Source organism: Phasianus colchicus, chromosome 1 (genome assembly GCF_987193195.1).
Source record: "Phasianus colchicus chromosome 1, bPhaCol1.hap1.1, whole genome shotgun sequence".
NCBI lineage: Eukaryota > Metazoa > Chordata > Aves > Galliformes > Phasianidae > Phasianus > Phasianus colchicus.
In genome coordinates, this window is record NC_143436.1 from 136,565,816 (window position 1) to 136,593,255 (window position 27,440).

At 40.9% G+C, this 27,440-nt stretch overlaps 1 protein-coding gene across 3 annotated transcripts in view; it reads left to right on the forward strand.

Moving 5' to 3' along the window:
- Nucleotides 1–41: 41 nt before the first annotated feature.
- Nucleotides 42–27,440, forward strand: part of NCK2 (NCK adaptor protein 2) — an 85,928-nt gene continuing 58,529 nt past the window's right edge. For 2 of the 3 annotated variants that reach the window (XM_031605171.2, XM_090128037.1), the window contains exon 1: nucleotides 42–332. The gene's annotated coding sequence lies outside the window, so the exon portion shown is untranslated. Of the gene's footprint in view, nucleotides 333–480; nucleotides 711–27,440 lie in introns of those variants that run through there. The other variant, XM_090128035.1, reaches the window with a different exon arrangement.

A 27,440-nucleotide genomic window follows, 5' to 3' on the forward strand; every position in this document is an offset into this window, starting at 1 on the left:
GGGCGGGGGCGGGGGCTGTGCGGGGGGGTGGGCGGGCGGTCGATCGGGCGGAGGAGGGGCCGGGGCCGCCGCCGGCTGAGGGAGGCAGGGAGCGGAGCCGCCGAGGGCCGGGGCCTTGGACGCGTCCGGAGGAGGAAGAGGAAGGGGGGGAGCCGGCCCCTCTCGGAGCACGCAGCCCGCATCCGCCTGTGGAAGGGAAGAGGGAAGCGGAGGGGGGGGAGCGAGCGAGCGAGCGGGTACCGCCGCCGAGGAGACAAAGAAGCGGAGCCCGCCCGGGCTGGGAGCCTCCCCGCGCCGCTCCGCTCCGCCCCGCTCCCACCGGCCGGGCCGAGGTGAGCGCGCCCCGCGGGAGGGCGGGACGGGGCCGCCGCAAACTTGTGGCGGCCGTCGGGGGCGGCCGGTGGGGGCAGGGCGACGGGGGGGAAGGGAGGAGAGAGGCGGGGGGCACCTGGGCGGGGGGTTCCCCGGGGAGGGGGCAGGTGGCGGCCGGGGGGCTGGGGGGTGGCGAGGGAAGGGGGCCCGGCGGGAGCCTGACAGCCGCCGCTTTGTGTCGGCGCGGGGAAGGCGGCACAAAGGAGAAGTTGGCTCGGGGAGACGGAGGGGTCCCTCGCAGCCGGGGCACGGCCGGAAAGTTTTCCGGTGGGGGCGGTGTGCGGGGCGCGGCGATGCGGGCCCGGGTTGCGCCGGTGGTGGCCGCGGGGAATATTCTGGTAAGCGGCCGCCGAGCTCCTGCGGAGGGGTAAAACCGGGGGTTTTCTCGAGCAGCGCCGCCCGAACGGCAAAGGAAAAAAAAAAAAAAAAGTTGGAATGACACGTTGCGTGCCCAGGAAGCGCGTCTCGGGGGGTTGGGGTGGGAATTGGCCCTTCCTCCCCTGGCCGTGCCCTGTGTAGGAAGCTGCCCGAGCGCGGGTGACGGCCGGTCCTCTGTGGAGTTTGCTTCCTCGGCTCCGCTAGCTCGGGGTTTTTACAGCTTGATGGCTCGCTGTGCGCATCGGAGTTGTTCTGTGAATTAACTTAGCGCTGCCGTGCTCTTTTGTTAGCTCAAAACTTGAGCGAACTCCGTTCCTTTTTGTGTGCGGTGAAGCGATGTGTGCTGCCGAGAAAGTGCGGTTTCCTCACGTGGAACACGCCGGTGCCCTTTATAAAAACAAACCTCCATGGCCCATCCTGTGCGTGGCTTATGTCATCTGGAGCCAGGCTTTGGTATGGAGGCATCCAAAAGGGCAGAGCTCATGCAGGGCTCCTTTCTGAAAGTGTTTCTGCCCCTGCTTGTCAGCGTCAGTACCACAGAGGAGATGTTTGTGGTACCGTGTGTGTCTTCTTAGGACTAGAGCTGGAGCGAAATCACTTTGTAACTCATAGATACCGGTATTTTTCAGCTCTGGAATCGAAGTTGGGTGTCCCACCCTGGTTGGCATCAGCAGCCGTGTCCTCATATCTGACTTTCTCCTTGAAACTTAGCTAGACCGTGTTGCTTTCAGGAGCAGTGCATAAATGCAGACATGGGAGGCACCTGCTAAGACTACGGTTGTAATTAGCAAATATCTGTATGTAGGCCATGGAGCATATCTGGGCTCGTTATACCATCAGCTCTCCTTGCAGTTGTTCTGTCTGTGCACAGTTAGCAGCCGTATGAGCCTCTGCAAGATAGTATTTCCAATTGTTGTTGCAATACAGCGGTCTACAAAATTCTCCAAAAACAGAAGCAGAGTTAGTCCATGGTTATCTGGACAGTTCCTTATGTTATGCCCTCACCGTTAAATATATGATAAATTCAAAACTCCAGCCTTTGCCTTGCTTCTGTGTTAAAAAGGAAGCTCGTTCCTTTCTCTTCTTCCTCTGCTTTCTCCCTAGTTTCTTGCCTAGCTGTGTGGTAGCGTTAAGGAAAGGTGTTTGCACTCTTATGTGTCGCCTCGCATCTACTGTGTGCTAAAGAAGAGGGGCAAGGTCAGCAGCATCTGCTTTGTTTCCAGGCTTTGCTTTTTGTGTGTGTGTGTGGCTGCTGACACGTTATTCCCTTGCTCACAGTGCCCCTGGCTTTCCTCAGTAGTAACTATAACATTAGCAGCTGGGAAAGAGATGTTCGGATAGTGCAGTTTGCTGGTTTTTGCCTTGAGCAGCAGCAGAAAGCTCCTGCAGGTATCTCCTTTTTCACAGTACATGAGCATAAAAGCTGCTCCAGACTCACAGAAGCAAGTGCTGTTCACTTTATGCTTGGGACAGGTTCACAATCAAACCCAAGAGGTCCTTGAATCTGAAGGCTACGTATGTTCTAGAAGATACTTTCTGTTTGTGCCAGGGATCTTGGCATGTCTCAATGGTTGTTTCCTTCCCATTCTTCTCTCCCGTGCTCTCAAAAATGGAGATGGTGGGAGGAAAGTGTGGATGAAAGTGAGGTGCTGCTGGGTTGACATGGTCAGATGTGCGGTGAGGTGCTGGATGCACTGCTCAGATGAAGTAGGTCATCTTGCACATTGGAGAGGCTGTGTGGAGAGCTGAAGCTCTCTGCAGGCAAGCTGCTGTCTGTTTCTGCTGAAATAATAAACTTTTGGACAGTATGCTTTATCCTTGTGTTTACTAGGCATACAGAAATGTTGCTAAACAGTAGCTTCCGCGTGGTGAGACTTCTCCAGCCCCTGAAAGTCAGGTATCCTTAACAGTTCCCGGATTGGAAGGCCTTCACAGGAAGTGGGGATGGTGCCTGTGCCGTGGCAGATAGTATTGTTTCTTCCTCTTAAAGCATACAAACGATGCCTATGCAATTAATTTAACCAGCAGGCTGTTACAGTTCTCTGAAAAAGATTCTGCATGTGATCCTGCTGACTTCTCCCTTTTGAAAAATGCCTCTTCTGTTCGTTTCGCTTTGCAAAGTTATGAAGATTGGCCCAGGTGTACTTAGCTTTTTTCTATTTTAAGTAGTTGCATTGAGTTTTTTTTCTTGCAGATTCAATTAGACCCATTAGTAATCGTAGCTTAGTCATCTGTGTTCTGTCCAATTAAACTGTTGCTCTGTTCATTGGTGGGTTCAGTGATTCTTCCAAGTGTAAAGTTGTTGTTTTTTTTTCCTAGAGTAATCTTTTATTCCCCATCATAAGGATTCTTAATTATTTCATAAATGCTAATGAAATGAGTTAATTGGAAGTGCACTGAGATATAAAATGTTTTTATTTTTGTTGAGTACATGTGACACAAAGAATGAGTTCGTCTCTCACCGTTAACAAAGTGAATTCATGTTTTAAAACCGGCTCAGATAGCTTTGTGGGCAGTAAGGTGGCTTGGCAGGGTATGTTTTTATGGTAAATTTTAGGAATTCACGTACTAAAGAATAAATCTCGATTAAAGAATAGCAACCCATTGCATTTAAAATTATTGCAGGTTTTGTAGGATGGTTTCAGAAATACTAATGTTGAAAAAATCATCTGTTAGAGGATGCTGAGACGTGCTGCTATATCCAGGGTTTGTTCAAAGTGGTAGGAACTGCCTGTGTGGCTTAGAGGCTTTTTCACTCTAAAGGTTTGTTGTGCTGCTTTTGGTCCTGATCTCATTAATGAGTGTTAATATGGTGACCTGTAACTAATATTGATTACTCTGGGAAGCAGACAGCGGGGTGAATGTATTGGGACTTGTGATAGATACCTGAATTATATTAAAAAAAATAATAATAAAAAAAACCTGCTTCTCTTTTATAACAATGACAGAGTAGTGCAAAATGAGTGCAATATAGCTGTGTTTTTAGTCTAAGCTGAAGAAACTCAATCCAGGTTCACTCGTTCTTAACTCATTTAAGTTATTGTCTGCAGAGTATGTGCAGTTCTATTGATCGGTGTGAAAACAGATGTTGAGATACGCTACCAGTAAAGGATAGCTGAAACTTTATTGTAGAAAACCTGGTATATTTAATGCATTTACAAAAGCAGATAGTCTCCTTTATTTTTATATATATATATATGATTTTTTAAAATATTTTTTTAAAATGATTTTGGAAACCCAAGTATAGCTGGATGGTAACTCATTACCGTGATGTTTCAGCAGGTTGTGCTGTTTCGACAGGTAGGATGTTCTCTTCATCTCTCAAGTCAGCAGATGCCTAAAGCCTCGTGTTTGGATGTGTGCAGATCATGTTTGGATGTTTTAGCCAAAATGGATCAATTGAGCAGGGAGATTACTATAGATAAGATAATTATTATATTACGTGTTTATTATTTCTTTGGTTGAAAGACAAGTTTTGCTTTCTGCCCCTTTACAGTTTTACTGTGTTCTAGAAGCGTGTTCAGTGTGGGGCCTTAATAAGGAGAAACTGCAGAGATATGAAAGCAGATAGCACAGTTTGCTTACAGCTGGTGCCTCTCTTCCCAAAGCAGGTGCACTGAGTCCCTTCCTACTAGGGTGCCAGCAGCTGCTGTAGGCCTCTTTTGGCTGTCTTTGTCCAGGTTATGCTGGATCAGCTCGATGCAAGTCTGGGATAGCAGACAAACTGCAAGACAGTGGAAGGAGGTTTAGCAAAAAGGGACTTTCTGCTATTGCTGGGGCGAGCGGGTGTGCTGCTTGCAGTGCTGTGTTTAAAAAATATGCTTTGTGGGATCTTGTTTTCCTTTTTTGTGCTTTTTTTGTGTTTTAAAGAAAACGGAAGAGAGTAAGCTGTTAAAAATGAGTTTAGTTCTCATGTGATTTTTTTTTTTTTTTCCCTTTTTCTTTCTTATATTAAAGAGTAGTCACTGGGCACAGAAATCCTCCTTCAGAATGAAAATAGACCACTGCAGGGCGGGCAGCTTTTGGAAAGGAGTGGAGTTGATTAAGTATTCAAATATAAGTTAAATGTATGGGTGTAAATATAGAATTTTCTAACTTATCCTTGTCAAATTTAGGTTGAATCACAGAATCTTAGAATGGCCTGGGTTGAAAAGGACCACAGTGATCATCCAGTTTCAACCCCCTGCTATGTGCAGGGTGGCCAACCACCAGACCAGGCTGCCCAGAGCCACATCCAGCCTGGCCTTGAATGCCTCCAGGGATGGGGCATCCACAACCTCCTTGGGCAACCTGTTCCAGTGTGTCACCACCCTCTGTGTGAAAAACTTCCTCCTAATATCTAACCTAAACCTCCCCTGTCTCAGTTTAAGACCATTCCCCCTTGTCCTATCACTATCCACCCTCATAAACAGCTGTTCCCCCTCCTGTTCATGCGTTCCCTTCAAATACTGGAAGGCCACAATGAGATCTCCCCAGAGCCTTCTCTTTTCCTAGCTAAACAAGCACAGTTCCCTGAATCTTTCCTTATAGTAGAGGTGCTCCAGCCATCTGATCATCTTAGTACTTGAACAAAGTAATCTTTTTTTTGTATACTGATTAAATTTCACTTAACTATATTGTAAAACAGTCCCTTTGCAAGCTTAGGACAGAAGAGAAACAATAAATCCAACTTGTACTTATTCTACCCATGGAGGGTTAAATTGGTGTGTTACTCTGAATTTCTTCAGGGCATTCTGGACTAATCAAACGTTTTAAGGAACAGCAATAAATTAAGCCTCCCGTTTATCAAAGCCTGGCACTGATAACAACGGAGAGGGATTCCAGGTATTGATCTGCGTGACCTGGTTTTAATGCACTGGGAGCACCTTCAGCGTAGCATACCATGTCTGTATTTTTCCTTCCTGTTCTCATAATAGCAGTGTATTCATTACATCTGTTTTTTTCTACACCCATTGTGTGTCCTAACTTGGCTTCCACGGGCTGCTCCAGACGAAGCCACTTCTGATTTGACATCCTACTGATGTTGTGGATGCCGTCGAGGAAAGTATTTTTAAACCTTGTAATGCGGAGGGAAAGATACATGGCTATATGGTATGTTCTTGTGCTGAGTTGTGATAGCTGTCATGACAACAAATCACATGTTCATTTCCTTGAATGGATGGTGTGCCTCCAAACATACAAAGAGTGTTATCAAATTTGACAGGTCTGGAATGATGACATGCCGGGGAACCCGGGGGCTTGGGCTGAATGAATGTTGCGCCTGGCTTCACAAAACCTATTGCTGGTTTGTTCAGGTAGAAAAACAGATGCCCCTTCAGGCTTTGTTTCTTGTCTGTGTGCCTTTTTCTTTTTTTTTTTTTAATTTGGTTTGGTGTTTTTTGAAAAGTTCCTTGGTAATTTCAGACAGAGTTTGTGAGACAAACAGAAGAAAAAAAACATACATAGCCTTTGTGCAGTCTTTAAAGATTCCTGTTTTGAATTCTTTCAGTGTTTTTAGTGAGAGCTTCAGGAAACCCAGAAGGACAAGTGTCCAGTATTTTCTAGGTCAAGAACAGGTACTTTATTTACTGTTTTTTCAGCTTTTGTTCCTGCTGTCGATCAGTGGTGTGCTAACACCTCTGTGTTAGTTCTACCATGGAGAGCAGGGCAGGGAGCTTGCAGCTGTAGAGATGGGCTGGGAGTGGGGATGGTGGCACAGATGTTTTATTTGTTCTATTTTTGGCCTTGGCTGCTGCTTATTCATAAAGTTACACTTTCGGTTGGACAGCTGGTTTCGGTCTAACCAGACTCCAGAAGTCTTGTAAGGTTGAATACAAACCTGTAAATGCTGATTTTCTGTATTTTGTATGAGAGCATTGCGTTGGATTGTAATCCTTAAGATTCTATCACTGTCTGACTCAGGTGGTGTCCAGCAGCAGATTTAATGAGTGGTGGATTTCTTCTTTTTTAATTATCTTTTTATTTGGAACTGTGCTTTGTTTTTGTCAGCATCACTGATTGTGCCTGTGCCACAACTTAATTAAAAATTAGCACAATTTAGCTGCTGAAAAAAAGTATCATTTTTATGTCCTTAGTCTTTCCTACCAGAGCTTCGTGGGATCCTGTTGATGCAGTGCCTTTGGTCCTGTCAGCTAAGACATAGCATTTTTCCCACTTGCATATTGAAATGTTGTGAAAGTCCATGCTATTTTTGGAGGTTTGTGGTTTTAATTAAGAATGTTTTTGTTCCAGTCATAAAAGAAATGGGCTACAGTATATCTTGCTTAAATTTGTTTTCCTTTAATCATTACACGTTGAATACAAAAATATGTAGATTTTTACATCAAAAGGGAATGTAAGCCATGTAGAGTATAAACATACTGAGCTTCACCTTTTCTGTCTTTCAGAGGAAAGATTGAAAGAAAAAAATGATGATCGGTATCCTGCCTTTAAGTTTGTTGGCTGTGTTTCTGCTGGTGCTGCAAGGATAACAGAAATAATTATATTGTGGACTATTCATAAATTCACACTGTTTTGAATTCCATTTAATTCAAATAGAGAGAGAAGTTAATGCTAATATCCCAAATAATTAATGCTATAATAAAGGATCTGCCTTCCACTTGACACTGAATGACTTATGTTCTGTTACAGCAAAAGACTTAAATCATTTTGAGCATTCAATATTAAAAATCCAGTTCATGAATATTAGAAATTTAATCAGATATCTCAGTAAGGACTGTGTGGATTGTATTGGGCTTAAACGTGGGTAATAATAAAGCTTGTGTTTAGCACGAGTATCAAAATATGACACATCATTTTTATGAGCTCTGAGGCTCTTAAGGGATGCATGGGGAATCATAATGAACTGAAATGTTACAGACCTCCTGTGATGGGGATCTGCTGCAGTCTGAGTAGTGTTGTTATTAGGGTCTTTGTGTGCCTTCTGCTATTAGCTCTGCCTTGTACTGACGATTGTGTCCCACTCCGATCTTTTCCATTTTTGCTGATCTGAGATCCTGCATGTCTATTTAGCTCAGATATTCCCCTCATCTGCTGAAATGTCAGGAAGGCAGGTTGTTGTGGCTTCGTCAAGGCCAGGCTGGATGTGGCTCTGGGCAGCCTGGTCTGGTGGTTGCTGACCACGCACATAGCTGGGGGGTTGAAACTGGATGATCATTGTGGTCCTTTTCAACCCAGGCCATTCTATGATTCTTCGTCTTTGGTTTTGCATCTCAATTTTCCTGTTGTTACTGCGATCCTGTGAAAGTGCAGGTATGTGCTTAACTGCTGCTGTTGGTCCTACTGCAATGCATGTCACTACCTACAAAATAGAACGCTAAGCCTGTAAGCATGTCTTCTCAAACAAGAACCAAAATGACTACTGGTCAGCTATTTTTGAGCTATGTATTTATCAACTTGTCCAGGCAAGTATGTTAAATTACATGCAGAACTTCTGTCTGCAGTGTTACATAGCCAGCTTATTTTTACTGCCTTTACACCTATTCATTGTGTATGACGTTACTCTAATAAGTCATGTGAAATCAGTGGGACTGCTGGTAGGTTAGCCATGTTTAATGAATGGTAGTACTGAGATATAAAAGAACAGAAATGGATCAAGCAGGAGTTGATAGAATGCCTGCTGAAGGTAATGGATGTAAGAAGTTCCTCGTGGGCAAGAAGGGACAGATTAGTTTTGTATATAAAAATACAACGCAAGAAAAGCCCTCAAATGTAATGAATATTATGATGTCTGTTTTGAAAGAAACAAGATGTGTGTTAATGCAGGTAATTGAAATGACCCATTTTTAAAATTCTTTACTTATGTTTCAACTATAATACGGTGTCTAATGGTGTAAGTAGATTTAATTTCTGTGATAAATACATTCTCAGGTTGTTCTTGTGATTTTTGTTCTATTCTTTGATTTTCTTGCTTCTGGATGGATAATTTTAGTGGTCAGGTGGTTGGGCAGTTGGATTCCTTTGGGATAATGCAGGCTACGTACTCATAGCTGAAAGGTGATACTGTGTGTGACTGCAAATTGTGGTGTCTGAATTAATGAACATTGTTTTACTCTGCAGAAATGGTATACGTACTATGACTAAGCATGCACAACATTAAAAGCAGCTTCGTATTCAGTAGATTATACTGTGCTTGCTAAGGAGGCAGTGTAATTTGCAGTGTTACATTCTTTGAAGGTTGAAATGCTGAGTTGGATGTCGACAAACAATGGATGCAGGTGAGTCAAGGGTAATTTTTCTGATAATATAGCAACAGGTGCTCTACCTGAACTGTCAGGCCACTTCAGTTATAAAAACTCCAGGAGGAAGCTGTGTTGCAGCAAGTGTGTTCATTCCAAATGGTTTCTGTTTTTTGTGTCCGGGTCAAAAGACTTGGAGATTTCAAAACAGAATCACTTGGATAATACTTGTATGGTACACACACACCTATAGTATGTCAGAATGTGAGTATTACACGCTAGTCCAGTAATACTGTAGTTGTTCCTAAGCTTCTGTAAAAAATCGAAATCCTAATTTCCAGTCAATCGTAAAACATTTCCACAGTTACCCTATATGCCATGTTTTAAGAGTAATATTTAAAAATGGAGTTGAAATGCATTTTAGATGAAACCCATCGGATCTTAACTGTAGTCACGCTTGCACACTTAAATGTTTTCATCATTACCCACATTTTCTGCTCATGTCTTGAGCTAACTGTGGAAAACACGTTTTAGAGATGCAAATACCAGGCTGAGAAGGTGTACCCTTTTCAGTAAAACAATTGTCAAGTAGCTGGTTATTGCAAAGCCTTTCTTGCTATTAGCTGTTTATAGAACTACTTGGCATTTCTAGTTCCAGGTGCAGTTGGCAGTTGAAAAATTGTTTTTTTTTATACGAACGAGATGTTTTTGACAAAGGAGCAATTAGGAATGAGTAACTGTAGGACTGCTGTGTGCTACCTCTGTCTCCTGCGCTCATGTAGGAGGTGTCTGTGAAAGCCCAGGGCAGGGCTTGTACACCGTGAGCCGTTCAGAACCCAAGAATGCGAAATGTACTGTCATGCAGCTTCAGCTGCCACCCATCAGCTCTCATCCGAAGCAGGGAGCAAATCTTATGGCAAATCTCATGTTGTCTTTCAGTTTTGTGACTTTTTACTTCTTTCTTTTCCGTTTTGCTGGGTTTTGTGCGTTGTTATGATTGGGAACAGCCTTGACAGTGAGTGGATGTATTTTTGGGTTGTCTGTAATCTATTCATAGGATAGAACTGTTTTAGCAATTAAAAAAAAAAAAGTCTTAGGTAAACAAAACAAAACTCTCCTATACTTGTATAATTACACTCATTTAGGTCTAAAACAAGCAAGAGCTGGTCTCAAGCACTGCAGTTGAAAATCATGTACAGAAATACAGTGGGCGAGGTCTCTGAACTAAGCACATTTTATCTGTGCTTCTGAACCCTTGGTTACAACACTTCTGTAGAATTGTTTTCAACTCTTCTTCCTTTAATGTGTTCTGGCATCACACTAGGATATTGGGTCAGGCTCAGCTGGAAAGTGGGTTCCCCGCACGTTTCAGTCAATAAATGCTTCTCTGCAAATAAAAAGAAGCATTTTCACGTTGAGAAAAATCGTAATGTTTTCCCTTGGTTTCGCATCATTTTCAATGAATTGCGTTAAAGTGCTGTACGCTAGCAGAAAGCTGAAATGGACACTTCATTCTGGAGCAGTCCTGGGGAGCAGCCTGTGTGGCTCCGCAGCTGCAGCGCAAGCATGGTGGTAGGATGTTGTCTTCACTTCTGGCCCCTGTAGAACTCCTGTAGCCCCTTGCCCTAATCCATCTTTCAGAGCATCTGTGTGTGCCTCCTGCCCCCCACCTCCCTCCTGTTTCCTTTGCAGTACCACATGAGTGCTGGGCATTGCCTTAGAAATGCATGTGTTCAGACAAATGTTCTTTCTGAGTAGCAGAGTGGCATCCTGCTGGTGTGTCACGAAGCCCCGTGTCTGGCAGTCCCTGCTGAAGTTACTGTGGAGGCTCGTATATCCTTTGTGTCATTCCTTTAAATTAACAGCTGCAGATAGGGTTTGGATGAGGATATTTTTGTTCTTGCTATGTTGGCTTGCTATTCTAAGCATGTCGTGCCACGCTAGCCATGGAAATGCTGTCCTCTGCTTGCTTTGTCTGTTTGGGCTGGGAGTGGCCGCACAGCGTCTTACAGATTCTTCTGCCAGGTATCACACTTCCATTTTCTACCTGTATCTGTGCATGTACACGGCCTGGAGTTTGGGAGTGATTTGGTAAATCATTGTTTCTGTCCAGGTCAGCTCTAGATCTCAGTGTGGTAGGGAGTAAGGGGAATGGCAGACATGGTCATTCCAAAGTATTTGTTTTCCAGTGGCTAGATAGTCTCTTCTTAATAATATTTCTGCAGAACTTTGTTCTTTTATACTGAAACGTAGCCTGGGGCTTTCAGCTTGTAGATGCACTTTAATGTGCTTGGCGACAGCTACTGATTCTGAGGCTCTTACAACACCGATCTGCAACTTTGTTTCTAAGGATAGGTAAAGAAAAGTGGTAGGAGGATAGAAATCCTGAGCTTAAAGAGAGTAAAAAGAGGGATTCGTGATTTGCATTCAGTAGTATTAAACGTCTTTGCAGCTTAAAAAAAAAAAAAGTTTCCTTTGGGCGTGCCTATAAAATGATGATAATGATTTGTTTTATTTTGGAAGATGTTTCTTGGTGTCTGTCAGGTTCCTCTGCAGGGCAGGCAAATATAGGTTGCTGACCTGCTGACCATCAACTTACTTGTTAGTTTAGATTCATAACAAGAAAAAGTAGAAAAGTGATATTTTTTTTTTAAATAAAATTACTAGGTGAATAAACTTGTTCATGAAGGAAAGGCTTTAATTTTTCTCTACTAGGTCTAATTTTTTATCATTATGTGTGGACTTACAGAATGTGCTAGCTGAGATTGATCACTGGTGTGTGAAATGACCAAATTATAACAATGGAGAGTTTTCTGGGGTGAGTAATATATTTTCATCTGTAGCTTCCAGCAACGAGTTTAATATACTGAAGGCCACGTTTACAATGCTTCTGTTATTGAAATGCAGTGCTCTGATCGTTTTTCTGCTGAACTTCAATTTAGAGCTTGATCTGTAAAACATCCAAGGAAAAAAGCATCAAAGCAAAAAATAGGGATTGTCTCAGAACGCAGGAAGATCTTTAAGTATAAAATTAAAATATGCAGAGGGCTTAAAAAATTGCATAGAATACCTCAGAGGCTAAAGCTGTAAGTAAGAAAGGAAAATAGCTTAACTGGCATGTACCTTGAAGTTTTAATAGTTTGCTAACATTGGATCCAGGAAGTGAACTTGTACATTTTTATTGTTTATGCCTTCATTTCCCATCTCGACTCTTCTGGCTGTGCTTCAGCTGAAGGATTGTTACCATTTTAATCTTAGATCCCCAAGGAGTATATTATTACTTGCAGAGCTCTGGTTTGGTTCTCTGCTTCAGTTCAAAGCCACCAGTTGAACTCTTCCAAAAATGTAATAAACCTGAGTTGTGATACTTAAACCGCTTACACGTGAATATATTTGGTTCACTTTCTAAGTGACTTAGAGATGGGACTTGGGTGAGAAAAAACACCTGAGAAAGAAAACAGTGATTAAAAGAATATACGTAGCTGAGAAACAGTTCTGTTTTTTAATGTTTTAGTTGCAATGTTGTGAGAATTCCTTTTTTAGATACTTCTGGCTAAGATGGGTTGTTAGGACCCAGGTGAACCCTAGATTGTTGGCCATGACTCTGATCATGTCATTGACAGTGGCTCTTAGCTTTGCTTCAAGGTAGGGAGCTCCTACAGACTAGAACCCCACTGTAAAAGGAAGGCAATAATTTGCCTACTGTAGAAGGGTACAGTACTAATGTATTCATTACATGTTAATACTAGATTTAGAACTTTTATCTTACATCTTGTTTTATAAGGCTTTGTCTTGTTATCCTTATGTAGTTTTGTTGGAGTACCTTAGTATAGACACTACTGACTTCTAGACCTGCCAGGAGCCAACCTAGGTAACAGTGTGGTTAACTAGTTGGGTCTAGCTGTGTGACTGTGCCTGCGTGAACAGTGGGACTTGGAGCAATTGTTGCTGACAGTGTGGGCATAGCACTGGGAGGATGGTAGCTTGTTTGTGACTTTGTTCCCTGACTTCTTCTCTGTTCCTCATACTCTAGATTTCAGAACACGATACACACTGAACTTCAAACCGATTGTTACCATGTTTGCCCGCGAGAAGAATTAAAACAATTTCTTATGCGTTATCCTGAATGCCTCCATGTATCAGGCTGAAGTTGTTCTTTCATTTACACTTTCCAAGTGGGATTTTCCTTTCTTTGCAGCAGGCCTAAACCTGTCAAATGCAGTCTTGAGTTCTTGAATTGTTCTAGCAACATCAGCAGGTGGTTTCCACGCAACACGCAAAACACATAGACAGTTGTATAAAGTGTAGAGGTCTTGTTTGTTTTTGTTCTGCCTTGGAATAAATCTTAAAAATTTCAGGAAACCTAGCATGCCTTACTTGTCTGCTGGACATGGTAAAACATTGCTTTAATATCTGAAAGCTGCTTTTCATCCCACCTGCAATCTCACTATACCTAAAAAGCCCAGATACTGGCTGAGGGGGAGAGGTCTACTCAACCTTAGCAGACACAGTGATTTTTCTTCTTCATTTCTTTTCTTACAGAGGACCTGTCTGCCTCCTTTAGTTTCTACATTATTGTCTTTGCAACTCAGCCCACACCTTTTCTTGCTTTTCCAGGAATGGTTTCCTTGGATGGCTACATCAGCAGCTGGCAGCAATGTGCTCATTATGCCTGGGGAAAAGCACCGGTGTTCTCAAATCACGCTGCCTCTAGCAGCAAGGAGTATGTACACTGTCATTGTTAGGAGATGTCAGTTGCACGTATGCAGCAACCTTGTCTCTGGGTAGCTGGAAACGCCTGTCAGCTGGAGTGGCTGAGCAGATCCTGGTTCGGATGAACATGATGGATGAGTATACAGGAACAGTGACTGTGCAGCGTTAAATATCTTGCTTACTGCTTCTGTATATTGTTTCAGGTGCTCACAAGCGTTTTCTCCCATTTGGAGTGGAAATGCTCTTGTTTGGTAGCATCCTTCCCTTCTTTCTTATGTATGGAAACCTTACAGGAGGTCTGGATGACTGATTACAGAATCACTTGTACTTGCTTTGTCTTTCCAGCACCTCCATGTCTTGGAGAAATTATGTAGCTCCCCTGTTTCCAAAACAAATTTTACTGTGGAATATGCACACAGGAAGCTCTTCAAAGACTTTAGGATCCACCTGTCTGCACTAAGATTTGTGTTAATTTGGGTATTTCAAAACTAAGTACCATCCCCTTAGTGCTTCTTGTCAGTGGTTATTCCTCTCTGCTCCTTTTCAGCTTTGGGGTAAAAAGGTGTTTGCTAAGGCAGCTTATTGTTAAGAGGCAACATAAGGAGAAAGAAGAAAGTGAAAACTGAGTGTGCCAGCAGGAAAAAAAAATAAAAAATGATTTTCTGTTTCTTTTTGTCTATATTGGAAAATACCGTGATCTGCGATAGTAACCTTGATGGAAGAAAGGAAAGAAAAAAGTCATTCCAGTCGTGGAGTGTAATTCGATCACTGCTTGCCAATCTATGTCTGTATCTGAATGTATATCTGTATCTATTTTAAGAAAAAGGATAATTTCATCACAGAATGCCAGCAGTGGAAAACAGACGTCCGTGTGAAGTAGCAGTTGTAGTAGGAAGATGAATTAGTTGCTTTGTACCTATGGCGCAGGACTTGATCACTTTGGCAACAGCAGATGTTTAGTTCAGCTCAATCAATTTTTTTTGAAAGCTCACCTTAAATTGCTTGGTTTAGAGCCTGTGTGGTTATTTCAGCCAGCAAGATGGACTTATTTCTTTTTTTCAGGTTTAAAAAAAATAATCTCTTTGCTAATTGTTCTGCAATTGTTTCTGTGTTACTTCATAATGTGCACCATTAAACTTTGTATGCAGGACTGGGAAGACACAATTAGTTCTTCTTCAGTTGGTTCATGCTGAAATAGCCATTAATTCTTCATCCCAATCCTCTGCTATTTTGCAGTTTGTAAATCACTGACTTGGTGCCACAAGTATGACACATCTGTATAATCCGAGTATCGATGTTTATGTATTATTTCATCTTTGGTCTCACTTAAGGCAAGTGTAAATAGCTTCATATAGTTGTAAAACAGTAGGGAAATGAGCCTCTACAAACTAATGTGTTAGATTTCTTTTCTGGGGTGAACGAAGAGGTTCTTTGAAGCCTGATCAAAGCCTGAGCTCTCCAATTGTGCGCAATGCGAAGTTGGTGGCGTTTGAATAGAGTCTGTTGGCTTCAGGAGTGGTTTTTTTTTTTTTTTTTATTGGGGTTTTATATCTCTGGAACCCATATTCAACATATTTCTGGAAATGACAAATGTGCTGCCATATGGCACACCAGATTTCAAGCCACTGTGAGGTGCGTGTATGAATTTTAGAGTGCCTGGAAGAAATGAATGAAAACCACATTCTCAATTTTGTCTGTTGCTGAGCTCTGTAGGCAGATGAGGGGGGAGGCTTTGAAGTAAATTCAGCTTGAGGGTTTGCATGCTTAAGTCTGAGCTGCTGCCCTAATGCAGCAAGGTGTAGATGTCATTTACGTGCCAAAATGCACACTAATTTCAGTAGGACTATCAGTTTAACTTGGCTGTATTTGTTCTTGCAGATGCTAAGAGACATGGAGCTGGGCCCTGTGCTTCCTTTTGCACTGTTACTGAATTCAGTCATTCATTTTAAACCATTTTTATGAGTTAACTTCTCTTTCAGACCTTAATGACCAAACGTAATTCTTACGTATTATTGAATGCTTGTTCTTATATGCGTCCCCTTAGAAGGTTCTGTATTGATTGTATTTCAAGTCTAGCTTTCTTAAGCTGTTCTTGGTTACTAAAAGCTTAGGGAGCTTTTCTGGAGATTCTGTCCCAAGGTTTTTTTAATCTTTGAAACTCTATGAAAACTTTTTAAATGCAGAAAAGATGTTTGGGGAATATGGTTTTGCTTAGAAAAAGCATTTCAATCTTGTGAAGAGTAAGCAAATAAAGTAGCTCGTAATTAAGATCGCTTTGACACCTCTTCTACAGAATTGAAGACAATGAAATTCAAAACTTTGTTTCTATAAAAAGAGGGAGAAAAAAATGGATTGTGACCTACATAATTTGGATGATTAGTGTTTTGCCTCAAAAGTTGCTTAACTAGTAGAATTTGTTAAAAACTAATTCTGTCTTCCTGCCTCAATAAGAGATCGTTCGCTGGGGAAATTAAGTTACTCTGGTAAATCCTCCCCACCATTTTTTTTTTAACTGTTGTACCTTGATACAACAACTGTTCATAACTGTTTCCAGCCCGCAGCCTTTGTGTACTTCCATTTTGTACAAAACTCAAAGGCTTTTGATGCTGCGTTTACCATTGTGCATTCAGTCATCTCCATAGCTCAGTGCTGCGTGCCAGGTAATTGCCATTTCTGACCTCGGATGAAAGCACGTTTAGTGCATTCTGGCTGCAGTCAGGATGTGGGCTGTGAGGGGCTGGTGGTTACTGATGTAAGGCAATAGTTGTGCATGTGTGCGTAGCTACCAGCAATTCTGCTGCTCTTAGCTCTGGTGGTGTCCCAAAGGAAAAACTTTTTCCTTTTCCTGGAACGTAATCGATTTGTTAAACCTGTGTGAATTAATACATCACTTTGATGAGGATTGAGGAGCAGGAAGGTGCAGCTCTCACAGGACAGTGAGGGCCTCTTTGGAGGCATACACTGCGCATTCTCTCGCTTTATACAGCTCATTGTCCTGGCTCAGGGAATCCTATTCAGATATCATAGAATCACAGAATGGCCTGGGTTGAAAAGGACCACGATGATCATCTAGTTTCAACCCCCCTGCTATGTGCAGGGTGGCCAACCAGCAGACCAGGCTGCCCAGAGCCACATCCAGCCTGGCCTTGAATGCCTCCAGGGATGGGGCATCCACAACCTCCTTGGGCAACCTGTTCTGGTATGTCACCACCTTCTGAGTAAAAAAAAATGGGGACTGACATGCAGCATGGTGTTCCTTATGTGGCAAGTAGGTCCTTCTTTGAGATGCCATTCTCAGATTTCCACCTGGATGGAAATGCTAGCTGTGAAATGGCTTAAGAGGACCGCTTATGTGCTGCGGGTATGTTAGGAAGTCTTTATTTTATTCTTTTGTATCTTAATTTGAAAACTCTTCTCTCACTTCTTCTAGAAATGTTGTGCATGATAACCTTTCTAAGAAACTCTGAAAATTGCTAAGTGTTCATTTATTCAGATGTGTGAAGAGTCCCTGTATATGGAACTTTTTCATCTTGTGCCTTTAACTTGGATTACAATTAACAACAGCAAAATCTCCACAGTCCTTTATCTTCTGAAGAGCTGTCTTGAATTCATTAGTATTTTACTTTGTTTTTCAGGATTAAATTTCAAGCTGCCAAACACAAAACTTTAAATAAAATCTGTGATGTTTTTGCACAATATTCAGAGTAGGTGGTTGGCGTTTCCTATAAAATGTCCTTAAATTTATTAGTTCTGAAGTATCAGTGTATCAAAAGGGAAATCCTTGCTTAGACTATTACCAGCCCTTACTTTCTGTCAGATTGTTCTGTTAGATTTTTAAAATTGCTTATAAACAACATTAGTTTGTCATCAGCTTAATTAACAAAACTGAACCGCAGTGTTTCTTTATGTATTTTTCTTCTTTATGTATTTTCTTTGCCTGCCTATACAAGGAGTCGTTAATTGTGTAAAATCTGCATCATCTTCAGTGTTTATCTTAAATTTTGCTGCTCTTGTCTTGTTTCTCCCTCAGTTTTTGTGTCACTCTTACCTTCTTATCTCAGTTTTCACACCAGTCTCCCACTCTATCATATGTGAGGCGTGGGATCTTTACCAGTTGCTTATTACAAGACTAAATCTGCTATCCAAGCACTCATTTTTGAAGACATCAGCAAGAAGCAATTTGGCAGATCTTACTGCAATAAAATTAAGAAGTGATTGCATGCCCATTCAAGCTTTGATCTAGATATTACAGGTAATGGCAGTAATGAGGATGTGATAGCATGGTCTAGCAACCAGAATATATCTGCTGTAGATTTTGTACTCTGGTTTACACTTTCGGTGCTGTTTGGCAAAACTCTGTAGAACTGAAGCAGAAATCCCACTGCCAAGAGGCATTCAGTGTGCAAGTACTCTTAGTTCTCTAACTTCTCTATGAAACTGTAATTATAGAGGGTTTTGGTTTTTTTTTTTGATTTAAAAAATAGTTGTTTTAAGCACTTGGTGGTAATTAGAGTCAGTCTTTCAAGCTCTGGGGTAACTCCCACCCTACTGAGGGCTACAGAAAGTCTGTGACTGATTTTTTTGGGGCCCCTGCGGTCTCATTCTGGTTTTTGGTAATGCTCTTAAATGAGTTTGCAGGATACCTTCACAGTTTGCAGATGTGTGTTCGGTAGTCATGTGGTTCACTCTTCAAGTTGACAGCATAAATTTGAGCAATAGGTGCCAAGAACTTCTTAAGATCATGTGTCAGCTGATGTACTCTGCTGCTCACTAGCATAACTGTTCTTTCAGTTGCAGGCCCAGCAGTTCTGCTGCCTCTGGGAGTTTTGGAAAAGCATTGATTGGAAGAAGAATTTTTCTGCCTGTGGGTATATTAAAAAGATTGATGAAGAAACAGTGTTGCCTTGCTTTGAGGCTTCCTTCAGGAATGTGAAGCTTTATTCAACCGGAAGGAATTTTCAATCAACTTACTTTTCTTTTAAGTGGCAAAGCTAAAACTGGCTTCAGCAACATAAATTATGCAAAGTGTTTAACATCTTGCTGTCTAGCTTATAATTGTAGCACTGTCTTGTTCAGAAGTGTAGTACTGATCAGTAACAGCCATCCAAGTCCATGTCAGGGAGTTCTGGTGGTTATGCATTTTTGAGGGTTGCTTTATTCCTGTTCTCCTACTTTCTTTACATCTCACACAGTGAGATGATAGAAAAATAGTAAGCCTGATTTGCTTTGCTCCAGGTGTATTTTTGAAATGCTGAATATTGTTTTAGCCTTCTTGAGATTATTAATACCCATTAGCAGGAAGAGTAAGGCAATTTTAGTTGAGCAAATAGGTTTGCGCATGAAAATGGAGTACAACAATTTAGTAAAAGATAAGGTGAGAATTGGTTTTTGGCAAAGGACTGAATAAATGTGTACTTCATGAGGTGGGAGAACCAGTGTTAGGCGATGTATTGTTCTTTTGGTCCTTAGAATTACTTCATTGTGGTAGGTTTACTTCTGATTGCTGGACCATCGTCAGAGTTTTGATTCTTTTTTGTATGAGCTGCCTCTTCTTGAACTGTTATCTTCTATAATTTTTTGATACTGTGTGTCAAATGTGCTTAAGAACTTGTAGCTCGTTTCACTGCTTTCTTAAAGTATTTAGTGCTTCAAAAATACAGTAACTGTAATTTAGGTACTGTGGTCTGTATTTAACCTCTGTCTTGGAACATTCTTGATTTTTACTGAGAACTGTTCCTTTATTTTTGTCAGGAGGAAAGTACTTGTGGCATCTGTGATATTACAGATTGCAATGGAAAGTTGCCGTAAGTGATTCTGAAACCCGGAATTGTGCGTGTGTGCTTCAGTAATCTGTAATGGATTTCTGCAACTGCTGCTTATAGGTGGGAATAGGCTTTGTGTTACCCAGGAGATGTTTGTGCTCTTGTATGGTCTGAGGTTGTAACTTCTGAAGAGAGTGAACTCTTGTGCAGGATCAGCATTTACCATTGTAGGCTACTGAAGGAGTGATAAAATGAAGATGGGAGGGAAATTATTCCACCTGCTTAGAAGGAAACCAGAGTTTTCAAAATTATTTAAATATAGAAGTACTTTTAATTTTGTGTTTTCAGCTTCTTCTACATTTTCAGGTGAATATGTTTGGGTGATGAAGTTAACAACTTTGTATTTTTGTAGGTGAAGTCTGTGTTCCTTAAGGTCTGTTCTCTGGAGCAGGTTGCCCAGTTATGTGGTTCATGCCCTGTCCTTTGAGTCTTTTAGGGTGAGGTTGGGTAAGGCCTGGGCAGCCTGATCTAGCTGTGGTGTCCCTGTTCATTGCCAGGGATTTGGACTAGATGACCTTCAGAGGTCCCTTCCAACTCTAAGGATTTTATGATTGTATGATTTGCTCAAAGCTGCAAGTGGAATGAAGTGATAATTTGGGGTCTCTGGTCTTCCATTCTTGTAGGAAGATTGCCTGTTGTGGCCTGCTTGCAGTTCTAGGTGCCCAAGGGAAGGAATAGGAAGGATTCAGCTTGAGCACAAGAGATAGACAGTGGAGGGGAAGGCATTTTGAAGAACGTATAGGAAAAAAAAGCATGAATATACAATAGAAAAGACCACATAATTGAGTAATGTTGGAATAAAAGGCAAAGGCTTTTTTTTTTTCCCCCGTGTATTTTGACCATTTCCAGTTGGGGGGGGCAGGGAGGAGGAACAAGGGAATCAAAAGTGTCACTGCCTTTACACTCTCTGTTGAAAAAGCTGTAGCCCAAATCTTTTCATTCTAATTGCAGAACTAGAGCACAAGTCTTGACATACCTTAAGATTCCCTGTCCCTCAGCCTGAAATAGTTTCTCCTACTGCTGCTCAGTATTGGTAGTAGGCATATAAAAGACAAAATTTAATAGTTACTACTGAAATTGTTCAACAAGATGATTGAAATATTTAAAAGCTAGTTTTTGAAAGGTTGAACTTTTCAGCTTTGGAAACAAAACATCCAGATAGGGGACTAGTTTTGAAAGTGGACAGTATATGTTTACTAGGCTTGTGTGTTTTAACAACAGAACGTGTGTAAATGTCAGGGTGACGTTTTTATTTCTGGCCTGCACGAGGAAGATGATTTAGTCAGGTCAGCCACTAAAGAACGAGCTGTTCAATAAGATGCTTAGTCATCCTTGGAAGAACTCTGAGTTGAGTGCTTACTACTAAAAGGTGCTGAGGACTTTTTTTTTTGTGGGTTTTTTTTTTTGAATTCTTGGAAGACAGAGTATCTGGGCATCTATCAATGTTGAGTTGCTGGATGGTGAGACATATTTGACAAGTACACGAATGAAAGCGGAAGGGTACATGATTACAGTATATCCATAAATTAACTCCAGTGAAGTGGTGAAGTATTCAGAACATCTGAGAGTTCTAGCAAAGAGGATTTTTTATATACAGATACAATAAGAGCTTACTTAAAAATCACATCACAGGGACAAATAATAAAACCAAACCGTGACGCCTTTGCAGGAGATATTGAATCCATTGGGTGTTGGTCCGTAGGTATTTCTAAAGTCTCCCTGAAACATGTGGCAGATGGAGAAAATTCAGAGCTGCCTTTATTATAAATGAAATGTTATTAAGCTGTGATTGCCACCTATATCATACTGTAAAGATGGTTGAAAAGCATGCTGATACTCATTTTGTTCAGTTTATTGTCGCGCTGTATGGGACCTAAATGAGACCTAATAGAGTAGTAATTGGATTTGCAGTACATATATGGCAGAGCAGGATTCGTGATACTGCTGCTCTGTGTGCAATAGAGAGCAAACACAAAAATTAAATCTCTTGTAATAAAGAACTGGCAATAAATGGATTCCTTGAGTATATCCTTGCTCTTCGGATAAACAGATAAATTTGAAGCTGGAGAAATTTCATCTCTAGGCTTTGCTGTTTTTGACAGTCTCATTGACTCCATGATCCAACTGGAATTTATTTTTAAATAAGGTTTTTTCATTGCAAGATAATAATTGAAGTGTATTTATGCACAATATTTGTGCATTACCCATTTCTTTGAATTACTTTTTTGAATTAGCTGTGGACTCAGGTATTTAGGAGATTCTGATAAAGGCAACTTGATATTTTCAAACTTCTGAAAATCTCAGGACTATGCTTAGGGGAGAACAAAACCAAAACTAACCTTCAGTTGGTTGTTTGAGTCATGGTGTAACGAGCACATCCCAGAATGTGTATTCCTAAAGATCGTAGAATCATAGAATGGCTTGGGTTGAAAAGGACCACAATGATCATCTAGTTTCAACCCCCCTGCTATGTGCAGGGTCGCCAACCAGCAGACCAGGCTGCCCAGAGCCACATCCAGCCTGGCCTTGAATGCCTCCAGGGATGGGGCATCCACAGCCTCCTTGGGCAACCTGTTCCAGTGTGTCACCACCCTCTGTGTGAAAAACTTCCTCCTAACATCTAACCTAAGCCTCCCCTGTCTCAGTTTAAGACCATTCCCCCTTGTCCTATCACTATCCATCCTCCTAAACAGCTGTTCCCCCTCCTGTTCATGCGTTCCCTTCAAATACTGGAAGGCCACTCTGAGGTCTCCCCAGAGCCTTCTCTTTTCCTAGCTACACAAGCCCAGTTCCTTCAACCTTTCTTTGTAGGAGAGGCTGTTCATAATGAATGCTTTCCTTTCTTCTGAATTTGATATTGTTTTGGTAGCAGAAGCACTTGGTGAATTACAGCCTTACCTTTAAAAGTGTTCACACTGGTGTCCAGACTGATCAGGATTAGAAACTGTCTAAATCAGTCTGGTGTATTTCAGCATTATTCATTCTATTTATTTAGAAGTTTATTTATCTGTCTGTAATAGAGATAAAGGTTCCTAGTTAGAATTCAGTTAATAACAATTCATATTTGTGTCATATGGCACTTTCTTTTTTTAGATAATTTAGTAGCCAGTTTCTTTAACAGTTTCATTTGAAAAACAGATAAACCTCTACTTATCTATATTTTCAGAAGCAATTATTTTAATATACTTATATAAAAAAAGAAACAACTCTGCCTCTTTTTTACTTCGTTGACTAAAAAGGCTGTTTGATAGCTGCGTGTTATAAAACCACAAATAAAATGAATTCTGTGGTGAGATTCAGCAAACTGCAAATGTCGCAGAATTAGGCAGTAACAGGGACTTCCACAGTGAAAGGGAAATTGGTAGCTAGAATAGGTTAACAAAAACAGCAGAAAGAAATCAGAGCCTTGAATTAAAGCAACCATGACCAATGATATTCCAAGCTTCAGTATTTAAACAGAGGGGGAATACTGTTATTATTTTTGTTATGTAGACTTGAGATAAATTTAGTTTGTGCTTTCAGGAAGTGCACGCTCATAGTAGTCATAGCACATGCAGTCTTATAATAGCAGAACTCTCAGTTGTGCTGCCTACCAGTAGCTTTCTAAAAGTCTGTGGAAAATATTTACAGTTATTTGTAACTGTGCTTTGTATTAACAATCTTAATTTGTAGTTTGATATATACAGTCTGTTTATGAAGTACGTGAAGAGTTTTGGGGAAAAAAAAAGTAATACAGGGAGTAATTGAGGATCTGGAAGTAAGTAGAAATCTTTGAATTACTGCTTATACCCCTTATTTTGAAGAAGCAAACCTGGGAGCTATTACCTTGGGGGACAAATTTGGACAATGTAATTGGCGTTGACCTTTTGCCAGATGTCTGGCGGTTCTTTTTTTCCCCTCCCTTGTGTCCAGATAAATGTCATGTGTTCAGGTTTTTGTTCCCTTGTTCTGATTTCAAGTGTGAAGCTGCTTATGTAGCTAATCTGCACTTACAATTATTTCCACTTCTAACCCCAGTAGGACTCTCTTTTGGGGTGTTCAGAGAGGAATGACATAATTGGATTTCTGCCCAGATACTGTATTTAGATAGCTTTGAAGATGTCATTAATTTGACAGCTGCTGTAGGAAATCCTGTTTTTTGGCTATTGTTGCAAGGCCTGCAATATTTCCATTGCATTTTCATTTGTAGTCTTTTTCACTGAACTGGTGGGATTAAAGTAGAATGAAACACCATCAGATGTGTGCAAGATGTGAAAGGGAGAAAATTGGTGCTGAAAACATCACAAGCTAAATTGTTGCCAAATTCTGTTTGGGCATTAAGAGATCTTGGAATATGTAATTATCCTTCAGATGGCAACAACAGAAGGGTCTGTAACTATGGTGGCTGTGTGAAAGTTTCTGTTCTTGCTGTTCACCTAAAGCAAGTTTCTTGGTCAATCCAGGCAAGACCTGGAGGAACGCAGGGAGCCAAAACTCAAACATCCTCCAGGATGTTTTATAGCAGGGAACTGTTGAGGCCAGGCCTTCTTCTAAATTGAAAGAGGATAGATTTAGATGGTATATTAATAAGAAATTCTTCACATTGACAGTGATGAGGCCCCAGCACAGGCTGCCCAGAGAAGCCATGGTGTCCCATCCCTGGAGCATTTGAAGGCCAGGTTGGATGGGGCCCTGGGCAGCCTGAGTTGTTGGGGAGCAGCCCTGAACTGGATGGGCTTTGAAGTCGCTTCCAACCCAAACCATTCTGTGATTCTATCAGCATAATGCACTGAGCTGCCACTGGGCTATTTGAGAGCTGTCAAGAAGTTTCTGACAGTGTTTTCTGTGAAGGTGTTGGTCAGAATTTGCTCTGAGCACATCTTCCAGTTCCCTACGTCTGTCTAGCAGTGCCAAACACAAACACTGACCTTGCCATATCTGAATTAACATTACCTTGTCTGTATGTTGTTAGTGGCACTGCTTCCAAAGGTAGAGAATACTGTTACAGCCAGACAAGCAACTGTTCATACACACACATGAAAATAGGAAAGATTGTCTTTGGATTAATAAAGAATGAATCATTTATCAGAACAGGAGCTCTAAGTTTTACAGTTTAACTTTGAATTGCTAAGCGTGCCTTGTTTTGTTCTACCATGATAGTGACCTGAAGGCTCTCTGTAGCCCTTGTTACAGTCCATTTTCTGTTATGCCTTACCCAGAACAAATCTTGTCTGTTTGCCTAGATGGGAGATTGATTTACTTAGTTGAAACGTATTCCTAGCCAAGAGTGGTAACTGGGAGCCTCTGCTTCATGTTGCTCTGATAATGTGCCTGTGACTAAATGTTGCATCCTCTGTGGTAGCTAATTTATTGGAATCTGTGGTTTTTCACTTCTCCAAATCGCATCCGTGAATGCCTTTTTCCAGCAGAGGCAGGCATTTTTCCTTAGATGTGCAGATCACTAGATTGCTCTAATGACTATATTGATGTGCTGTTTGTAGGCATCTTCTGCAGCCTTGAAATCCCCAAGTATTGAATTAAAAGCTCTGACTTAGAGATGTCTGGAAGAATTGGTATGATTCAGTTGGTTGTATATGTATTTTGACACATAGAACATTACATGGCAAATATGTAACAGGAGAAATAGATCTGCTGGGGAGCTGCTTGGACTAGTCAATTATTAATAGCCATGCTGATGCTGAACAACTCAAAACTAATTTTACCTCATGGAAAAGACCGTGTGGTTTTCAGAAACAGTAAGTTGAAATAAAAATATAAATCAGAGGCTTAAGTTCTAATGGAGCAAATTGTTACACTGCATGTTTAAAAAGCTACTTTCTGGATTCTGAAGCGTTGAAGGAAGTTATGAAGGAACTAACTGAAGTTAGAAGGAACTAAGATATTTCTTACTATTCAAACTACAGATCTGATTTTTAAGGTGTGCTATTGAGGAAAGAAAAATAATTACCTCGTGTTCAGAATGTGACCTGAGGAGCCTGCTAAGTTAAATACTGCGTAAAGTTTGAAGTCTGATCCTTTCCTTCCTCAAAGATACTATGATACAGAGTTCAAGAACATCCTTAGGTGTGGTTAGGTTTCTGCTTGCTTATCTGCAATTATAACTGATGATTCAGGTCTTTAGAGTACCTTTGGAAATGTTCACGAGATGCCTATAGAGCTGCCCTAAGCATTAATCAAGACCTCTGTTGCTTTTTCTGTGTGGTCTTTTGGGATGTGCATGCGTGCATTTACGTAGTCAGAATGCAAATTCTTAAATAAGGAAAATTAGAACGGTTCTGAGCTCCTATTTAATGTTATAAATAGAAAAAACAGTGGAATGAAGATAAAATGGAGTCTGATTGCTCTTCTTTTCAGGGATTGCTTTTGAATGGGAATGCTGAGCAAAATGAGTACTGTTTTAATGGCATAGTACCCTTGTAAAATGAGGAAGGTGTACAACAAAGGACTGGACATGGGTAGCATTTATTTTAATGCTTTGCTATGTGTCAAAGGCAGGTGAGTGTGGTTTATTATTTTGGGGGTGGAATGTTAGATGTCTCCTCAAAGCATTTGTTGCCTAGCTGGGATGATGCTTCCTGTCCTTATATTCATGATTTTCCCCATCTCAACTTCAGTGTTTGTTTTACCTGAAAGTTTGTGGCATCAGATTTAAATTATGTCAATATTATTAAGTAGTAAGATGGAAATTCCTGCTTAAGATGGGAACTTTAAAAATGTTTTGCACATTACTATGAGTTCAGTTAGTAATTTATTATCAACATCAGGGAATTTTAATAACTTTTGAGGGAATCTTCTAGCAGAGAAAATGTTAAAAAAAAAAAAAAAAAAAAGTACAAATACCCTGTAACAAAAAAATGTGATTCTATAGAATGTATGTTGTAGACAAGCAGGTGCAATCATTAATAGATAGATAGATTCAACAGCCCTCATTTTTTTTCTGCAAAATTAAAAACATCTTATTCATGCATATTTTGCAGCTACAGAGGAAGCCAATATTGGAAGTTCTTTTTTTGGGGGGGGGAGTGTGGTAGTTCAAATAAACATTAGTACTATTCAGAAAATGAACTCCTGTTTCAGTAATGGATTGGGAGTTAATGGTTGTGCAAATAGATGTAAAAATTGTTCTTGGATATATCCAAGATATATATGTAAGATATCAAGATATATATATATATATATATATATATATGTATGTATGTATATTTTTTTTAGAAACATACCATGTCTGCAGAGGATATGGATCTGACTGCAGGATTTAAATGAGAATTTAAGTCAGCCAACCTCTTTGATTGTGGTGGGGTGAGGTGTGACCCGCTGTATGTTTTTGCTGCTTGTGTCCCTCCTGGACACACCCAAAATAAGGAAGAAAAACTGTGTATATGGAGGGAAGAAAAAAAGTTATTTGAGTGACCAGTGATAACTAAATGCCTAATTGCTTCCTCCTTGACATGGACAGGAGGTGTACTGCAGCACTTGCACATAAAGTGCACAGAGGACAGATACGTACAAGCTCCTGCCTGGCCACTAGTTGTGAGGAGAGCACCCTAACAGCCTTGGGTGGCTCCAGATCTGGACCATTAAAAAGGCCCATTTAAACACCAAAGTTTGCCTTTGCTTCAAGGGCTAGTCTCATTTTTTGCAGCTGGTGCTAAAGGCTTAAATTTTCCTGCATGCAAGGCAGTGAACCTATTCTTTTGCCCTATTTCACTTGCTTAGTTGCATTCAAGAAACAACAAACTTAAAGAAGAAAAGCTTAGATTAGATTTCTTTGTTTCAGGATCTCATACACATTGTAATGCAATGTGGCAACTTGCTTCTCTTTCTGAAACTTTAAAGGCGTGTGTGAAGTCTTGCTTTCTGATTTCTCTAAGTGTTTTACTACTTACTGTATTTGTAGTATTCAATAAATGAATGGATTTATCTCAGTTACACGATAGTTATGCGTTTTAGCATCTTCTTAGGTTCAAATATAGTAATA